This window comes from Haliotis asinina, chromosome 2 (genome assembly GCF_037392515.1).
Source record: "Haliotis asinina isolate JCU_RB_2024 chromosome 2, JCU_Hal_asi_v2, whole genome shotgun sequence".
NCBI classification, from domain to species: domain Eukaryota; kingdom Metazoa; phylum Mollusca; class Gastropoda; order Lepetellida; family Haliotidae; genus Haliotis; species Haliotis asinina.
Genome location: NC_090281.1, coordinates 25,229,536 through 25,249,588, shown reverse-complemented (window position 1 = coordinate 25,249,588; position 20,053 = coordinate 25,229,536). Strand labels below are relative to the sequence as shown.

At 37.2% G+C, this 20,053-nt stretch overlaps 1 protein-coding gene across 1 annotated transcript in view; it reads left to right on the top strand.

Annotated features, from left to right (window-relative positions):
• Window positions 1-1,363: 1,363 nt before the first annotated feature.
• LOC137273455 (cytosolic phospholipase A2-like) overlaps window positions 1,364-20,053 on the top strand; it is a 34,998-nt gene continuing 16,308 nt past the window's right edge. Inside the window, exon 1 of the mRNA XM_067806150.1 lies at window positions 1,364-1,407. The gene's annotated coding sequence lies outside the window, so the exon portion shown is untranslated. The remainder of the gene's footprint in view (window positions 1,408-20,053) is intronic.

Below are 20,053 nucleotides of genomic sequence, written 5' to 3'. Positions count from 1 at the left end.
GGCGGGTATGGAAATGATGTTGTCTCGTCAACATCCAGATGATGAGATGTTTTAATAATATCAGCATCCAAATGATGAGATGTTTTAATAATTTCAGCATCCAGATGATGAGATGTTTTAATAATTTCAGCATCCAAATGATGAGATGTTTTAATAATTTCAGCATCCAGAAGATGAGATGTTTTAATAATTTCAGCATCCAGATGATGAGATGTTTTAATAATTTCAGCATCCAGATGATGAGATGTTTTAATAATTTCAGCATCCAGAAGATGAGATGTTTTAATAATTTCAGCATCCAACTTGTAGATAAACTGAGAGAGCTGACCTGCACTCACTGAATCTGTTGGTGAAACTCACTGAATCTGTTCATGAACATATTTTGAATGTGACTTGAACTGTTATTTAATCTTGATTGGATCTGTTGAATTGACCGAATCTCATTGGGAACCCTTGAATCTGTTGAACTCATTGAATGTTTTTGTGAACGCTTCTTGAATCTGTTCAACTCATTGAATGTTTTTGTGAACACCTCTTGAATCCGTTGAACTCACTGAATCTGAACAAAAACGTTTCTTGGATCTGTTTGTCACACTGAATATTTTTATGAGCACTTTGGGTCAGTTCATTGATTCTATTGGTTAACACCCCATGAATGTTCCATTGAATCTAGTCATGAACACTGTTGTATATGTTTGTTCTCAGTGAATGTTTGTGCTCACTTATTGACTCTGAACTCACTGAATCAATTGATAAAAAGTTAATGAATTTTTTAAAGTCTTCTGATCTGCACATGAAAACTCATTGAAGCAGGAAGAATAATTGAATCTGACATAATTTGTTCAAGAAATTTGTTGAAATGTGATCTTAAAAGCAGCTTTCAATCTGTTCATAAACAACCAACTTTATCTTGCTAGTATTTGTACAGGAAACTTTAAGGAAAGGAATGTTTATTGATGCAGTTGATACTATCGTATTTACTTAGATACTCAATAGTTAGGTCTCGTTCCTTGTTGCAAATTGTACAACTTTGGAGGTATATGTGCAGCTCAGGCTGGTGATATCATGGCTGTCTGCCTGGGAATTAACTTCATAACTCTCAGCAGTGGTGTCATCTGAGACGTCCCACTACTTAGTAAGTGTCAGTTTAGGTTTAGTGTCAACTATCCATCAGTCTGATACATCTGAACCAACAGCCAACTCCACAAACATGTAAAATATTGATGTCTTGTCTTGTCCTTGTCTTCAGCGATGGATGTCTTCACTCCTGTTCGTAACCTGTTCTGCACTGATGACAGCAAATATTTGTTTGATCTGTTCTACACTTCATTTGTAATGTCCATGTTCTTTTCCAGAATTGCTGGATTTACCTTAGCATGCTAGGATAGTTGTCGAATACAGATACAGGTAAGTGCAATTAATTATATATACAATTAGTTTCATTGTTTGCAAGCTTGTCCTAGATCAGTTTCGTAATCTAATAAAAACTGATGTATCTGTTCGGTAATAGTTGTCAAAGTTGGTCTGGAGATCGGACGATTGCGGGTTTGATCCCCGACAGTGTCATACCAAATGACATTAATATATGTTACTTGTTGCTCCCTGCCTGGCACGCCGCATTAATGGGTGCAACAAGAACTGGTCCTCTTGGTAAAAAATGTGTCTGAGTGGGTTAATTATGCTTAACTGCAGCTTAGTATCTCAGTGAGCTAGGACTGCAAAACCAGCACAAGTCTGAGTTTGTACAAGCAGCCACATAATTCCACACGCCTGCACGTCGTCATAAGAGCGAAATATTATAAAGTGCAAGGTTAAACCTCACCTCACCTCACCTCACCTCACCTCACCTCACCTCAACTCACCTCAACTCAACTCAACTCAACTCACCTCACCTCACCTCACCTCACCTCAACTCACCTCAACTCAACTCAACTCAACTCACCTCACCTCACCTCACCTCACCTCACCTCAACTCACCTCAACTCACCTCAACTCAACTCAACTCAACTCAACTCACCACTTCAAAGTTGACTCTCTTGTGGCAGGAATGATAGATGGCACTTTTGCCTCCAGCCGTGATGGAACTCAAAATCCATGCTAAGCAGCAAATGTACTTATAATTGACCAGCTACTGGAATGTCCAAACTCAAGTGTTTCTCTATGCCATCATAGCATCACTACCACGCTGTTAAAACACTGCAACCACTTCGTATCAATGATGCAACCATATACTTCCACACTGTAACAACACTGCAACCACTCTGTACCCACATTGTATCAACATTACAACCATATGTTTCTATACTGTAGCAACATTGCAACCATATGTTTCTACACTGTAGCAACATTGCAACCATATGTTTCTATACTGTAGCAACATTGCAACCATATGTTTCTACACTGTAGCAACATTGGAACCATTTGTTTCTACACTGTAGCAACACTGCATCAACATTTTGCCCACAGTGTATCAACATTGCAACCATGTTTCTACACATCCACATTGTAACAACACTGCAACCATATGTTCCTACATTGTAACAACACTACAACCACTTTGTACCCACATTGTATCAACATTGTAACCATATGTTTCCACATTGTAACAACACTGTAAACACATTGTAAATAAATTGAAAGCACATTGTGACTAATTGTAGTCACACTGTAACTAATTTGTACCCCAGTGTCATCAGTATGTAACCATATGCAAACCATATTCATCAACAGCAAAATCCACCTTGAAACCAGCAGATCTTATTTTCTTAGCTTTGACGTGTATGATGGGGCGTCCTCACTCATGCAGTGGCTGATTGATATACTAGGGTAGGAACAAGTGCAAATATACACCTGGGGTACATGACCCCGTATTGCTGACCTGACATGACCTGCCCAATGCAACCCAACCTGTCCATTCAACAGAAATAGCCTGTCAACAAAACTGTGCTGAAGTCCAAACTTTGTCCTTTTATGACACTCTCTGGTTGTGAATGGTATTCCTTGTATATCATGCTTTTTTTCTTTGATGTGTTTTATTAACTATATTGACACTTTATTCAAGATTGGTTTTAGTTTGGGCATCAGTTGATCACAAAACTAACTGTATATTCAAGCATCTACAATCAGATGGCCACTTCATGAATGATGCCATGAGATGTTCAAGCTTTGTTGATGAAGAGGCAAATCTATGTCATAGGACTTATATTTATTATTTTAGACCAGACCAATTGGTCTTTTCTTGTTTTACGGATCCACATGCCGTATTTTTTAAAAAATAAGACAAAAAAAAATTCCCCCCTTTCAAAAAATAAAATCCTATTGTTTTTATTGGCTAAAAATGTAATGAATACTTTTTGACCCATATTTACTTCATATATTGCCAAAAGTAAATACTTTGATTATGTAGAAGGAATGTTACTTTGATTGGAAGAAATATTATTTTTATTTCTTTTTCCTGCCTGCCTTTAGGTTTACAGTGGACAAAAATTCATAAAACAAGAAATAGAATTGGTCTGGCCTTGTGTGAATATTTTGTTTGACATTTACATATATTAACTGCAAGAAAAATTCAGGTGTGAGATATCTGTGGTGTCTGAAATACTGGTATTGTCTGAGACATTTGTTGTATCTGAATTACTTTTGGTGGCTGAAATATGGGTTTGCAACTTTGATTAGGTCTGAGATATTGTACTGTTTGTGATATTGGTAGTGTTTAATAAATGGACAGGGCCTAAGAGGATAGGGGAGTGGTGAATTAATTGCTAGGGGTCTGAGATATTGAGAAGATTGAGGTAGGGACGTGGTCTGATAAATGGTGTGGTTCTGACATGGGCAGACCTACAGCCCACAACACAGCAAGACAAGACGTGATATCTCAAAGATAGAACCACAAATTTTAAAAAATGTTATTTTTGCAAAAGATGTGTTTTCGCGATACCTTTAAAAACTCTTCACCATTACATTCCTTTATAAAAGGCTACACCCGGGTGTAGTTTCTTATCAACAAAAGATTTTGTTATTCTTTCAAAATGACAAGTGTGCCATACTTTTCTCAGTTTGTGCCGATGTTGATATGCTGCTCTCCTGAAACCTGGTTCCATGACACCGATGCACAATCGGCAAATACTCATTATCACATATCAGTTTTAATATCCCATTCTGCAAACAAAAAGCATAAAAGTTGTAGTTTTGTTCAATAGGAGATGTAGCATGTGAGTATTGACATTAAATACGATCACTTTATAGGAAATCCTCCTCATGCCTGCTCAACACCCGCACACTGTCGAGTAGTATTTGTTTGGTTGGGAGTCAGCATCGTAGCGTTATTGTTTGATATTTGATAGTTAAAATGCACCTTACTTTAGAGCTGTTTGATGCTCTCTTGTATTCATTGTGGTAAGTATAAGATAAATAGTAGATACCGTAAAAACGTGTCAGAAAAAAATCCCAACTTTTTATGGAAGGATTTAAAGTAGCATTGTCTGTTTGAGTGCATTTTATTTCAAAGTGAACTGTAATCTCGCCTTCATGTCATTTCAACTGAAATTAAAGTCACTTTTGACAAGAATTTTAAATTTCTAGTTATTATAATTTGGAAATTGTATTTTCATTATATTTTATAAAGTTTGTATTTCATCAAGTCATCCTTTGCAATTCACTTTGGCCAGATGGTCAAAGACTACATTTACGTATGCAAAGGGTCAGTGAAATTCCATGATGAAAACTCTGGAGCAAATAAGGACGAGTGAGTGAGTGAGTGAGTGGGTGAGTGAGTGAGTGAGTGAGTGAGTGAGTGAGTGAGTGAGTGATATTTATGCAACTTTGGGCAATATTCTAGCAATATCGTTGCAGAGGACGCCAAAAATGGGCTTTAAATATTGTTACCTTGTGGGGAATCAAACCCGGGTCTTCAGAGGACACTTTAACCATTAGGCTACCCCATCAGCATTTGATATTTTGTTAGGGGACTTGGTATGATTAATGTAAACAAGGCATTTTCCAGCTATAGTTGCAAAATCTAGTCCTTCTTTTAAGTGGGCATGAATATTTGTTTCTAAACAAAACCTTGCAAAATGTGATTTTTGTGGCAACAGTTGTTTTTCTTTAAAAACTTTTAAGGATATATTTATTTGTTTAAGCATTTGCAGATAAAATGCCCAACCTCAGCATATAATAAATCTTAATTACATTGTTAGTGCTTTTAGTGTCACACATTTACATATTATGGAAGAATTGACTTTTCAGTTCTTGGAGTGACAAACTTAATAACTAGTGTGCACTATGTTTTAAATTCATGTAGATACGTTTTCACACCATTGGTTTCTGGTTATAACTGTAACTCCATAAACTAACACTCATACTGATAGAAAGACTGGTAATTAGCGAAAATATGGCAACAGTATGAAATAAGTAATATCATCCATTGTTCATGTTTTTGTTTTATCTTTTTTTCCTTATTTTGTTTATGTGTGTATGTTGGGGTGGGGCTGAGTGATGTTTTTGGCCTTACTTTCAAGGTCACCTTAAAGCTTTGACCACTTTTCAAACTCTTGTTAACCTGATATTTCATGTACTGTTTTACCCAATGTCTCCAAATTTGGTCACAGCCTGTATTTGGGCATTACACAGACATCAGTTGGTTTGATCTTATCTTATTTGATCTCATTTTCAAGGTCACCACAACTCTTGTTAACACAATATCTCATAAACTGTCATACCGAATGGCTTCAAATTTGGTGACAGATTACATTGGGCTATTACGCAGAGACCAGTCAGTTTGGGTGATCTTGACCTTATCTTTAAGGTCATCTCAACGCTTTGACCACTTTTCAAAGTCTTGTTTACCCAGTGTCTTAAACTTTGGTGACAGCCTACATTTGGAGATTACACAGATTTCAGTTGATTTTGGTGACCTTTATCTTATTTTCAGTGTGACCATGACACATTCTTTACTTTTTTAAATTTATGTTAACACGATATCTCATAAAGCATTGCAACTGATGTCTTCAGATTTGTCGACGGCCTACATTTGTGTGATTATGCAGATACCAGTCATTTCATGCATCTTGTGTGTGACCAAAAAGTAAAAAGTAGTGAATATGTGATAAATATTACAGTCTTCTTTAGCGGCAGGGGACATTGACACATTGTGGCAATCACTTGTTATATCTATAACTTGATTATGATTTTAATTAATTTGTCAATTTAGGTGCTAAATACACACTGACAGCCTGATCATAGTGCAGATAATCATTATCCTAGATAACCCTTGCTGTCTGTGAAGTGCTAGAAGATTATGTATAGTTACATGACTTATTCCACCGGGTACCCATTTTCTGCTGGGTGAGGCAATTTTGAATAAACTCATTTGAATATGTTGATGAATGTGCTTCATTGTGGGACAAGACCGAAGTCCTTTCAAATGAAAGATATGCATTGTGGGAGAAGTTTCAAATGAAAGATATGTATTGTGGCAAGTGTTTCTCATGAAAGATATGTATTGTGGCAGAAGTTTCTCATAAAAGATATGTATCGTGGGAGAAGTTTCTCATGAAAGATATGTATTGTGGGAAAAGTTTCTCATGAAAGAAGTGCTTTTCATTAGATGTGAATTAAGAAAGAAGTGTTTTGCATTAGAAGTGAGTAAGAAAGAAGTCTTTTGTATGAAAGAGGCTAGAGTTAAGATAACTCCAAATATTAAAAATACACAACTGAAATGAGATCAGCTGTTATTGTAGCTATTAAACTTAACAATTTTCTCTGTTAATACTTTTATACACCTTTATGGATTTACTCCACTTTTACAAATGAACATGTATCAACTAAGTTGCTTTATGCAACATTTTAATTCCTAAATTGTCATATTGGGTTGAAACATTAATCATTAACACATCTTGTTTATCTGGAAGAACACCCAGCCAATATAAAGGAAATGATATGTACCACATTCACTGTGTACATTCTTCCTTTAGACTAGACTAATGCTTAGTCCCTGGCTATATATTATTTTGATACTATCAAATAAACCAATTTAAATTGAAAATTAGCCCCAATGAGTTAGGAGATTAACAACCTGAGGAATCTAGATTTGCTTCATTTTGGGCTTTCACATTGCAGGGATCGCTAGGCATTAGGGAAAATCATGTGGTTCAGGGACTATGAGATGGACTAAGTTTTGGTAATGAAAACCAGCGGAGCTTCATTCACTCTTCTGGTGGTTGTGGAGCTGTTTACTGCCATCAGGCAAGAGATGTGCTTCTTGTCATTACATTTTGAATAGTTTTATTAAGGATGGAACATGGACATGCTCTGCAGTGAATAATCCAGTTGTACAGCGAGGGTGTACACTTGTGATGCAGGTGAGTTTGTGTCACAGTGTTGGCAGGTGGAGAGTGGAGAGACACTTCCCATCGAGCTATAAATAAACCTGTACTCAGAAAGCACAACATTGCCCAGGGAGATCAGCACTTTAATTTGCAAGCCCTCCGAACTGAGGGTCCCACCTTCAGCTAATCAGTACAAGGTGTCATCTCGTGTGTAGGTGTCAACATGAATGAGTCGGACACCTTTATAAGAAACATGATCTCTTGACTACATCCATTCACAGGAGAGGGGAGACTGCTCAAGTACATGGGTATGTAAAACAGCTAATTCTCACAACATAGTGCTATATGGTTCTTTGATTTAAATTTTGTTTCTTTGGATTCAATGTTATACTTGCCACAGGGTGGTCAGTGGTGAACAGAGATATTGAGTTTGATGAGAACCATTGCTTCAGGGAACCCCAAAGTATTTTAGTTTAGTTCAGACTTTTGATGACTTTGTTGCTCAACTCTCCACCTGACAGAAAATTAGGGATCTACACCAAAATATCACTCCTTAATTTAATAAAGAGACTCTGACCTTCTGTAACTCATGCTTGTCGTAAGAGGGGATTGGGTGGTCAGGCTCATTGACTTGGTAGACACATGTCATTGTATCCCAAATGCAATTAGTATGATGCCGATTCTGTTGATCACTGGATTGTTTGGTCCAGGCTCAATTATTTATAGAGCCATATGCCTGGAATGTTTGCCGATTGTCACATAAAACTGAACTCACTCACTCAACCTCTCATAATTTCACCCAGTAATGTTTATGTTAATTGCAACATTTTCACGCGTCTTCTGATACTTCCAATTTTCAAATTACAGCAACCATGAAGATGTTATTGCTTTGATGTATTCTTCAGCCATAGGGGTCCACTGCCCCTGTGTACAGGTGAAGAACATGAAAACAACTGTTTGACAGGAACACTGTGGACAAACTTGACTAAATTATGAACTGGCACTAAACCATACAGGCAAGGCAATACACAATGTGGCTAAACAACAGGTTTCTCTGTGAAAAAGGAATTACATTTTATCGAAGCAACAAATACATATTCTGCAAGTTTGTTTCAGACATTTAAGATTTTGTCACTTGAAAATAATGAAAACATTTTACCAAGAGTTAGGAGCATGTAGCAATATTGTGGAATACGACTGGAACACAAATCTAAACCAAATCTGAATAATAAACAAAAGTGGAACTTTAAGGATAATACATAATGGACCTGACCATTTGTGCCGTGTTATTTTGTGATATCTTGCCATATCTGCCAGAAGACTGGTGCTCAATCCGAGGAAGTTTACATTTATTCATTTTATAGATTTTGTCATCAATTGTACTGCTCACACCTTGAAACATTCCACAGTCTATGTAGAAATAGATGCATATATCATAAAGGAGTTACTTTGAAAGTAACTTTTAAAAGTGGTATTTGTTGTAGCTGGACTATTGCATTTTTTGCAATTTCTTGCAATTTCAAGATCACACAAAACCCCAATGACAGGTGCGTTTTGATTAAATCACCAGCAGATGCACAAAACGTGTGCACAGCCTATTGCTGTTGCCAGCTCTGTTTACGAAACAAATAAACACAATAATGTTAATACCTGCACACTTTGCAGTGACTAGCACAGAATAAATACAAATGAAATCATATATTATCCCATCTAATGAAAAAAATTAGTTGAACAAATAATCTCAGTTATTTCTGTAAGATATTGGTATGAAGATCATTACTGATTTCGAGTTTATTGTGTGGTATTTAAAGCTACACTCAGCAATGTTTCTGTCTGTAAATAATGGTTGGAACAGACAATCCAGTGATCAACTGAATGAGCATTCATCTACGCATTTGGGATACAAAGACATCTGTCAACCATGTCGGTGAGTCTGACCTCCGATTCTGTTAGTTGCTTCTTATGACAATCATGGGTTACTGGAGATCAGTTCTAACCTGGATCTTCACGGGTATCAGACCAGACAGTTCAGTGATTGACATCATGAGCGTCAGTGTATGCATTTGTAAAGCAAAGACTAGCATCAACTGTGTCCGTGAGTCTGACCACCAAATAAGCATGGGTTGTGGAACATAAATTCTAACCCAGATTTTTATGGATTTTAAGTTCTACTGGAGTCGTGTGGGATCATTGTAAGAACGAGACAATTGTTGTTTTACTTTAGTTGGGTTTTGGTTGGGAAAATCTGCCACTCAGATCTGCCAAAGCAGTCCCTAAATTCTCCGAAGGGTGTTACATTTTGCTGAGGCACACAGGTACTGGAAATATGTACCCCATGTACGTTTCTGCATACAGAAATGTGTCCTAAACAAAGTCAAAAGACAAAAACATACAAGGTGCCCAAAATGGCAAATGAGTCCATATTCAGCAACCCAAAACTGAAACTGTATGTAGTTATTCCCATTCAACTGATTGCGCGTGGTATTGTACATCGCGGAATATTTGTTGCTGTTTTTTTCTTTTATAAAGCAATTGAATGAATCCAGTACAACAGTATGACATTTCTGATCAAGAAAATGGCAGAATGCAGAAAGGACCTGTCCTTGGATACATTTCTCTATTCAGATTTTGGCAAGAGTATGTTTCTGTGTACTGATGTAGTAGTGATGACAGCTAACCCTTAAGCTGAACTAGCAATAAAAGTCTGATTTCTACCCTGGCAATGATTTCTACCCTGGTGAAATAAAGTTGGGATTTATGGAGTTACTGTTGGGTGTGCCAAGTCCAATCAAAATCATGGCACAAATTTACACTCAGTTTATAAAGAGTGCATCTGTACATTTTTCATTAAGCTCTGTTTTTATATTAAGTGTTACATCATTTTTCTCTACAAGAAGCAGTTATAAAGTAATATTTTGAAACCTTATGTAGTGAGTTTTAGTGTGTTGGCATTTGTATAGATAGGGGAGTTGTGAGTTTGTTAAGGGTGTCGTCTAATGACGGGATCTGTTTTGAGTTTGAGGGATGTCGTGCATGTTTTGAGTTTGTGGGGTGTAGATGGGTGTGTCATAAGTTAGTGTGATGTTTTTGTGGGGGAAGCCATGTTCTGAATGAAGGGGTGTCAGGTGTTAGTTACAGTAGCTTAATGATTTTAGGGCGGGACAAGGGTGGGTATGGTGAAGCTGTGTTTGAGTGTTGATAGTTTGGTGTATGGTGAGTTTGTGTAGTGATGGAGTATGGTGAGTTTGTGTGGGGAAGAAGTGGGGTGAGTTGGGGGAGGGTGCCAGTGATACCTTGTCAGTGTCAGGGGACATATTGTTAAATGATGAAGTATGAGTAGCTTAGAGTATCTTAGTTGGGGCTGAACTCGGATGGGGTGAAGTGATACAGAATTTTATTCTTAAGGATCTCACCATCAGTATGTTAGTGTGTATGAAGTCAGCATGTATGTTTGTTCCTGCATGTATGTCCTTCTGTGGAAGGCCTGGACAGGAAGAACTTTATAAGGAAAGAATGTAACGCCACAGGAAGGAAGGTTGAAGACCAAAGGTCAAGAACGGGTACTCGCCTAAACAGGCACATAATCTGACCTCCAAACATACAAAGGAAACCTAACCCTTCTGCTATAAGTGAACAACTTGATGTGTAAGAACTGGTAGCCTTTTCACAATTGATTGTGGCAGTAAGGTACTTTTTGTCTTATTTATACTTCTCAGTTACATTCATGCAGATGTAAACTGTTGGAGAACTGAGATTGTTTTGTACAATGTCACCATTATTTATTTTTATTTCAACTGGTGCTCATTGCAAGGTTAGGATGTTAAAAATGTTCAGGGTTTTAAATGAAGTTGTACTTGATGATGGGAGAGAGAGGTCTTTTGTCAATGTAGTGATTGCTATTCGTTCGCAGTCACAAAGAACTTAAATACAGCCAGGACTAGTGATACGTTTCACGAGTGAGTGAGATAAGAAAAATATTACATGACACAGGTTAAATATCACCAGTAAAATCCAGTCGCTAAATTTATAGTCACTTCTTTTAAATTTCAAACACTGGAGGTGGCTTAGTGGTTTATACTTAGTATTTACTCATCATGCTGAAGGACCGGGTTTGATTCCCACATGGGCACAATATATGAATCCCATTTCTGGCATCCCATCGTGATATTGCTTCAAAGGCTGCTTAAAGCAGTTTAAAACTAAAACTCACTCACTCACTCACTCACTCACTCACTCACTCACTCACTCACTCAAAACTCAGTCATTTCAAACACTGAATTTTAGTAGCTTATTTGACAAACACTCTGCAGGTGTAGCTTCAATATGTTGGCCATTTCATTGATCATGCTGCGTCAATGCCAGACCCCTCTCCATAGGGTGTAGACCCCAAGTTAAATAATTGCGGACAGTCAATATTTGGTTGTTAGGTGTCTACACTACAGACTCAGATTATATACCCATCAATAAATCTTTTGATGATGGATGACTGATTTGCTGTTACCTAGTGGAAGTAGAGCACATACCATGTGTCAGTACTACAAATATAACACAGCCACTAGCTGGAGATACTGTACAAGGGTCCTCAGTCAGTTGAAGAGGTTAAAGGTCACCTCGATTCATTTGCTGTGAAGAAAAGAAACCGTGAGAAACAATTTGCATCTTATTGTAAGTCCTCAGATATAAATATACTCACTAGCAAGAGAAGCACAGTTTTCAAAATAATTAAATCTGTTAAAGTATTAGCGTTCATGTTTGTCTTCTATTTAAAAACTTGACAAAAATTCAGTGTTGTTTATTTTGCTGTGCAATATACATTCGTTTTGTTTACGAAAATATTCTTTTTAACTTGCACAGTATATTTGAAATAAGTACCACTGTCCTCTGTGAACTGATGAGCTTAAAGGTTACCGCAATTAATTTGTATGTTCTTGTATCTTCTCAAGCAAAAGCTGGTTTGTTTGGTTTTAGAAAATACACTTTCAGCTCACACAAAATATTTGTAATCTTGAGAGAAAAAGGTGGAATAAGTTGTAGAGGAAGTAGCAGAAATCATGAGAGAGTCACAAAAACATGATACTCACATTTTGGGAAGGTCGTGAAGTGGACATCATGTAAAAATATAAGTGTTTTTACATTTGTCTTTTCAATGAGGGTCACTGCAAAGATTTGGGGGATGTTCATGCAAAAATGTGACGAGTCATCATTTTCGCAACATTTGCGCTTGAGAAGCTTCTTGGCCCACCACACCTTGTAATAAACAACCACTCCCTAATGTGTGACAAATTGTGACTTGAACCAGAGTGTCTGCTTTAATGTGATAGACTGGGAAATTCAATATGATTCTACTCCCAGAAATCAATCTGTTCTCATGAATAATTAACGTTTGAGAAAATATTGTAAAAAGGTGCATTAATGATGCAGAGAGAGGTATTATTTTCATAAATGAAAAAATTTAATTTAGCCAACATATATATTTTTAAAACTTTTTATTAACTGGTGTACAAAACCACCTGTCATTAAAACATTGGAATCAGTGACCTTTTGTGATGGATTACAGTGCTTTTCTATTCTCAAAGGTGTATTTTTGGCTACCAATATCCTGAAAAAAATATGTTACGAGGCTGGAATAGTTTTGTAAGTGAGTTGCAATTGGGGTTTTTGCTCTGAGGTTGTACTGAATGCCTGACCATGAATGCATACTAATTCTATCCTTCGAGGAGGAAAGTCTAGACAACCAGACAATACCCCTGTTTTTATTTCATCTTTTTTAGAAATCATCATTTAAACTCTAAATTTTTACAATAGAGACTTTATGCAGCTCTTCTTTATATTTCAGTAATATCTAACATAATGGGCTTCACCATCCCTGAGGGAATGGAACCCAGATGCTTGTCAGTTCTAGCAAGCACTTTAACTACTAGGCTACCTCCAAAACCTATGAAGGAATTGCAGGCACATGTTGTTTCAGGGTCAGTCTGGGGTAAATATATGCTGATCCCATCATTTTGGTTTGTGTTTGGAGTCTAATTATACTGACATTTAGATAATCCACCCGTGAAGGTCCCAGGGTAGAATAGGCCTTCAGTAACCCATGCTTGCCATAAAAGGCGACTCAGCTCGTCGTAAGAGGCGACTAACGGGATCAGGTGGTCAGGCTCGCTGACTTGGTTGACACATGTCATCGGTGCTTGTCATCCAGTTGTTGATCACTGGATTGTCTGGTCCAGACTCGATTATTTACAGACCGCTGCCATATAGCGGTAATATTGCTGAGTGCGGCGTAAAACTAAACTGACTCACTCACTCACTTGAGATAATCCTTCAGATCAGTGAAAATATGGATCAAACACTGTCTGCAGCAACCCATGTTTGTTGTGAGGTCAGTCTAACAGGATCTGATAGTCATGCTTGCTGATTTGGTTGATTCATGTCATCATATCCTCACTGCATATGTACATGCAAATGAGGCTGATCACTCAGTAGGCTGGTTCAGGCAAGATTATAATACAGACTCACAACATATAGCTGGAATATTGTTGAGTGCTCATTAACCAACATCTAAACCATTTTATGTGGTATCTGTTTCTGCATAGTACACATAATGCCTCGTAGAAAGGTTGTCATATTGTCATATGTTCTTGTTGTATTTTCATAATTCCATTGATTACCATTTGATTTACCACAAAGTAACACTTGATTGTCTGTTTTGCCTTATTTCAAGAAAGCAAAGCAGATATGTTTTAGAAATACCAGAATTCATGTGAAATGTTCAATTTTCCACAAGTTGAAGAACACCTTATTCTTTCGTATACCAACAGTTGTTACAATGGTGATATGAAAATATTTGGTGCTTTTTAAATTACAATAAGCTTTAATGATGAAAATGTTATTGATGCATCAGTGACCAAAGGGAGACAACTCCCTGAATCCCTTATTCATCTGTCCCTGAATCACCTGTCATGGTGATTTTGCATTTAAGGGGGTAGTGGGGTTAGCCTAGTGGTGAAAGCATTCACTTGTCACACCAAAGACCTGGGTTTGATTCTCCACAAGGGTACAATGTGTAAAGCCCATTCTTGGTCACTTACTCTTGTGTCCCCTGTCGTGATATTGCTGGAATATTGCTAAAAGTGGCATGAAACCCAACTAGGTCGCTCACTCGCTCGCTCACTCACTCACTCACTCACTCACTCACTCACTCACTCACTCATTAGAATTAAGAGATGTCCAGATGTGTTATCATTTTATTTTGCATATGAAGGTTAATGGAAGCGCAGTTTGCCCAGATTCCTGCACTGATCCCAGGACTGTTATCAATACAAAATGATGTAAGATGGTGCATGATTAAGTTGAACTTTAAAATTGCATGAGCAATTTTTCATCAAATCTGAAACAAACACAAGGTTATAAAAATGTACTGCAAAATAGTTTTTTCAGTTGACAGGTGGAAAATACTCATAAGTTTTACAAAAATTTTACACTTAGAGTGAGTGAGTTTTGTTTTATGCCTCAGTCAGCTATATTCTAGCTATATTTTCATTGGCAGCAGTCGGTAAATAATCCAGTCTGGACCAGTAAGGTAAGACTGAGTGAGTTACGTTTTGTGCAGCAATCAACAATATTTCAGCTATGGTCTGTAAATAATCAAGTCTGGACCAGATAATCCAGTGATCAACAGCACGAGCAGCAATCTACACAACCAAGTCAGCAAGCCTGATAACCCGATCCTGTTACTTGCCTCTTATGACAAGCAAGAGTTGCGAAAGATAAATTCTAACCTTGATCTTCACGGGGCATTTACACTTAGAGACCCAAGTGTAAAATAACATTTGTTACACTTGACCAATTTCAAAAAGGTGTTGTGTGCAGATTCAACAAATCTCCCACGGGCAGCTTTAAGTTCAGGACACTGACTTATCGGTGCGACTCGAGACTGAACATGATAACTACGAGTGTCATAAAAAGTCCAAATTGAACGCAACAACAAATATTGTGCATGAAGAAATTTGAAACCAGGAGTTGAACTTAAAACTCACCTCAAGTGGTACGCCTAGGGACTTAGCCCTTTTAGTATAATGGGTGCTTTTCCCATGACTTGCAAATGTACTTGTGGGTGGTATGCTGTAGAAAAGTAATAATAAAATTTGACATAAACTCTCAATATACATGTGTTGTGTGGTTGGGTGGTCCACAAATATCTGTAATCTGAGTTACTCCAGTACAATATATTACATCTTGGTTGAATAGTATGCACATGCTGACTTTCATCAAATTACACTGTCGTTTTGATTTTCAAAGTTACCAGCATCTTTGGGGTGTGAAGTAGTAATGACAGTCTGACATTACCGGTCCGAGGTGTATATGGGCCACTGGCTTCGTTGTATTTTGACAGGTTATGAATGTGAATTATTTCCTCAATACAGGTATGATTGTAATTTTCCTTTTACTATTTATCTCCGTATCTCCATTGCTGACACTCATTATCTCAGCCAGGACACAAGTCAGTCCCCTCTGTTGTAATTCATGCTCAACTAGGTCATGGGTAACTTTCACACATAACGCCTACCCTTCTGAATTGAGTACACCTGTATCTGACGAGAGAATACTTCCACACTCTGGTAAGAGATGCTCAGTTTTGCTCCATTTCCAACAGGTGTGGCTGTAGACTCTAGTATATATTAGACAATTAGATGTCATGGATGTGCCTTTGTCATTGTAAGAAATCTTTTGGAAGTGAAGAGTCTATCTTATGTTCAGTGCTCAGAAAAATTATAAGAACACTTTTTGAAGTGAACAATATATCACATGATTATTGCTCAGAAATCATTATGGTGTATTATCCAATTCAGGAAGCAGGGTTTCTTTTAAGCGTTGCTCCAAGACTGTACTGTACAAACGTCAGCTAATCTGAAGTAATTCTAACCTTAGGATAGGCAGGATTATCTAATCAGACAGAGCAGATGCCAGTCTTTCGTAGATGTAACTTGATCATATTGCTTACATAATCTAGAAAGTATAGTTTAACTGATTATTATGGATTTGGAAACTTGGGCAAACCTAAGCTGCCACTGAAGTAAGATTGGCCAGTACACTAATCTACCAGTGAAAAGTGAAAAATTTGTTTAAATTTCACAAATAAGTTGAAGATGAATATCAGAATTTTATCACACTGTGCCCTAAGATGAGCCATTTAGATAAATTCTAAGAAATATGTTCAGATTTTAATGCTTATAAATAAAGTTAAAAAATAGTTTCTTTTGTTTGCTCTTGAATGTGTTGAAATATTGTCAGCTATTTTCATATGCTAATAACTGAGTTTGTTTATCATGAAAGGAGTATTGTGATCAGTATTCCACATGTATTTTTCTAAACATACACATCATTAAAATAAGTAGGGGATATTCCATTTGGCATACCACTGGCCAGTGCAAATGTATATGAGAAAAGTGTATATCCACACAGACGAAACATTTCCAAAGGAGTAGAATAAATTGTCACATTTTCTGTTAATTTCTCGTCATCACCTGTTTCCTCCTTGGCTTCGCATTTGCTTTTTGCCAATGTTGTGAGTCCATTATCCCCTGTAGATCATGGATCATGGCTCATAGATCATGGCAGTTTTTTTCATTTTTCTTTTGCTGAACATTAACTGTGAAAAATTATGGGTTTTCAATTCTCCAAGTGCAACAATTCATTTACTCATTCATTTTATGCTGGCGTCTTTGGCTTCAGGGTCCTAAGCGGTCACTCTATTTCCCCAATCATTCACAAATCACTCCCAAAGTATTACAACATCAGAAATTCATATTTGCTATTAATTTGTTTGAATATTATCAAAGCTCATCACATATTACCAATTTTTTTACCTGGGAGTTTCTTTTTTTGCAGAGTATATCATGTCTTTTTTTTTTCTTCCAGTTGTTTGATAATAAGGTCATAAAAGTTAACTTTACTTCATACTGGTTTCCGGTAGCAATCGTTTTATAACATTCATTTTGATAGCTTCCACCTGGGACAAGTTTAGTTACTGATAAGATGGTGAATGAGTGTCAAGGTCAGCTGACTGGGCTTTCTCACAGTCAGACATTTTCAGTTTGTAAAAGTTTATAGCAAATGGGTTATTTGTATGGGCATTCTCAAAACATGAAAAGAAAAGAAGAGAACACAGCAAAGGAGAATATAATAGACAAATAGCTGACTCACCATACAACCCAGTTTATGAAGTTAGATGAAAAGCATTTTAACATCTCATTAAACTTTATTGCATGTATATAAAAACTCACTGCTTCTTGAAGGTGGGAATTATGCAGTTTGTAGCACTAGCTGACTAAGATACAATGACAGTGCTTAAAGTCAATATTTCTCATCACATGTCTTTAAAAATATTTAGATTACAATATTAAATTTTAAGGTGTAAATGAATTAATGCAACATTGCATAAAATCAACTCTTTCACCCTGTACCAGCTGAAGATTATTTCAAGGAAACCCCACTGAATTATGTCCCTTGGATTATGAACATCCCATATACCCTTTGAAGACAGAACCCAGTCCTAGACAAAACATGCACACAACTTGTATTGTGACTGAAACCTGTTCAGAAAACACCAACAGCACCTTGTGTGACAGTTTTTGATGCATGGAGCAATTGTTTACATTCCATGTATGGCAAGTTTTTTTCTGTTTGGAAGGTGTTCACCTCAAAGTTTAAATTATCAATTTGCTGCAAGTCATATGGGATAAGAAGTATTTTATTGCAGCAAATGTATCTAAAGTGAGTGCATTTGCCCCATCATGTATATAGTCAAAAATGTGTAAAAACAGTGCATTAACATGAAAACCTTACACTATTTTCTCAGGACAAGCCAGTCCATGTTGTGACACAAGGTAACATTAGTACCACAATAACACTTGGTATGATGCACATGAGGATCAAACCATGGACCTTCTAATCTAGGTTTTAAAAAGCGACAGAAACACCATTGTTACCTCAGTAAATTTGGGATCAGGTGGTAAGGCTGGCTGACTTGGTTGACACGTCATTGGTTCCCGATTGCGGAGATCGATGCTCATGTTGTTGATCACTGGATTGTCTGGTCCACACTCAGTTATTTACAGACTGCCGCCATATAGCTGGAATATTGCTGAGTGCGGCGTAAAACTAAACTCACTCACTCACTCACTCACTCAATAAATTTGGAAACCTCAACATTCCCACCAATTCTTCTGCTAAGTTCCATAAATCAACAGATACACCAACCTCATAAATTTGGAAACCTCAACATTTTCACCGATTCTTCTGCCAAACTGATTAAAGCAACAGATACACTGACCTCATAAACCTGGAAACCTCAAAATTCCAACCAGTTTTCCTGCTAAGTTTCACAAGGCAACAGATACACTGACCTCATATATCTGGAAACATTTTAACCAATTCAGTTAGGATTGCTGGCACACTGTAAAGAGCATTATGCTATTATGATGATTCACTGACCCCACAATTTCATTCCGGATTATTTTCTCCAAGTTTCCTTCCTTCTTATCTTGAACAGTAAATCAATCTTTAACATATTGCACCAGTCTAAACTGACACTTCTCAGTAAATTTAGTTTTCCAGCAAACCAGATGTCTTAGGAAAAGGAAAGTATTTAAGCAACATTGCTGAGGAAGATTTTAAACTTTAAGTTATATGACTCAAATAAACCTTCATCTTGCTGGTCATTACATTCAGAACAAAATATAAAACCTTTTGGTGAAATACCTTTTGAATTCAGTCAGTTACAAAGTTACAGAAAAGTCGTGAAATGGTGAAATGCGTTTTGAATTAAGTCAGTTGCCAAGTTGCAGAAAAGTCATTTTGACTTGTTAGTATACTGGATCCCTTTATAAGGTGGAATCTGCAAATCTTTATATATCAAACAGTATCAGAGGCCATATTGGAATATTTAAGAGTACTATAAATGTGTAAATGTCATTCAGTGACAAAGGTCAGAGTTGGCATTCCTTGACACCTTATGCAGTGGTGACCTATCCATGTCACTGTACTATTCACAGCTGTTTTGACCTTTGCAGCAAATGGATTCTGTTTTGGGGATAGTTGACCATTCTGTTGCACTGACATTTTGTATTTGCTTTGACCTGATAAAGGATAATGGACACACTCAGTAAAACTGCTGGTCGCCTGTCTGTGCAAAGTTTGGGCCTGCTTGAATTTGATGTCTTAAAGATGAGTCAGGATGCATAAAAAAAATGTTACAGAGCGTAAACTGTTTTATCCCTACTCAAACAACAAACATGCTGATCTCATACAAAGGCAACAGAAGATGCCTGGGGAGGTCTCCTTATCTACTAATCAACATTAACACACATGAAAATCAAACCATTTGATTCACCCATGTACCAGTCTGTTCCATCCCCTGTCAGGACAATTAGCACAGGTATTTGCTTGATACAAGTACTCAGGGAGAATAACCAGGCAGACAGCTAGAAACAGTGAGTGAGTGAGTGAGTTTAGTTTTACGCCGCACTCAGCAATATTACAGCTATATGGCGGCGGTCTGTAAATAATCGAGTCTGGACCAGACAATCCAGTGATCAACAACATGAGCATCGATCTGCGCAATTGGGAACCGATGACACGCGTCAACCAAGTCAAGGAGCCTGACCACCCAATCCCGTTAGTTGCCTCTTACGACAAGCTGAGTCGCCTTTTATGGCAAGCATGGGTTG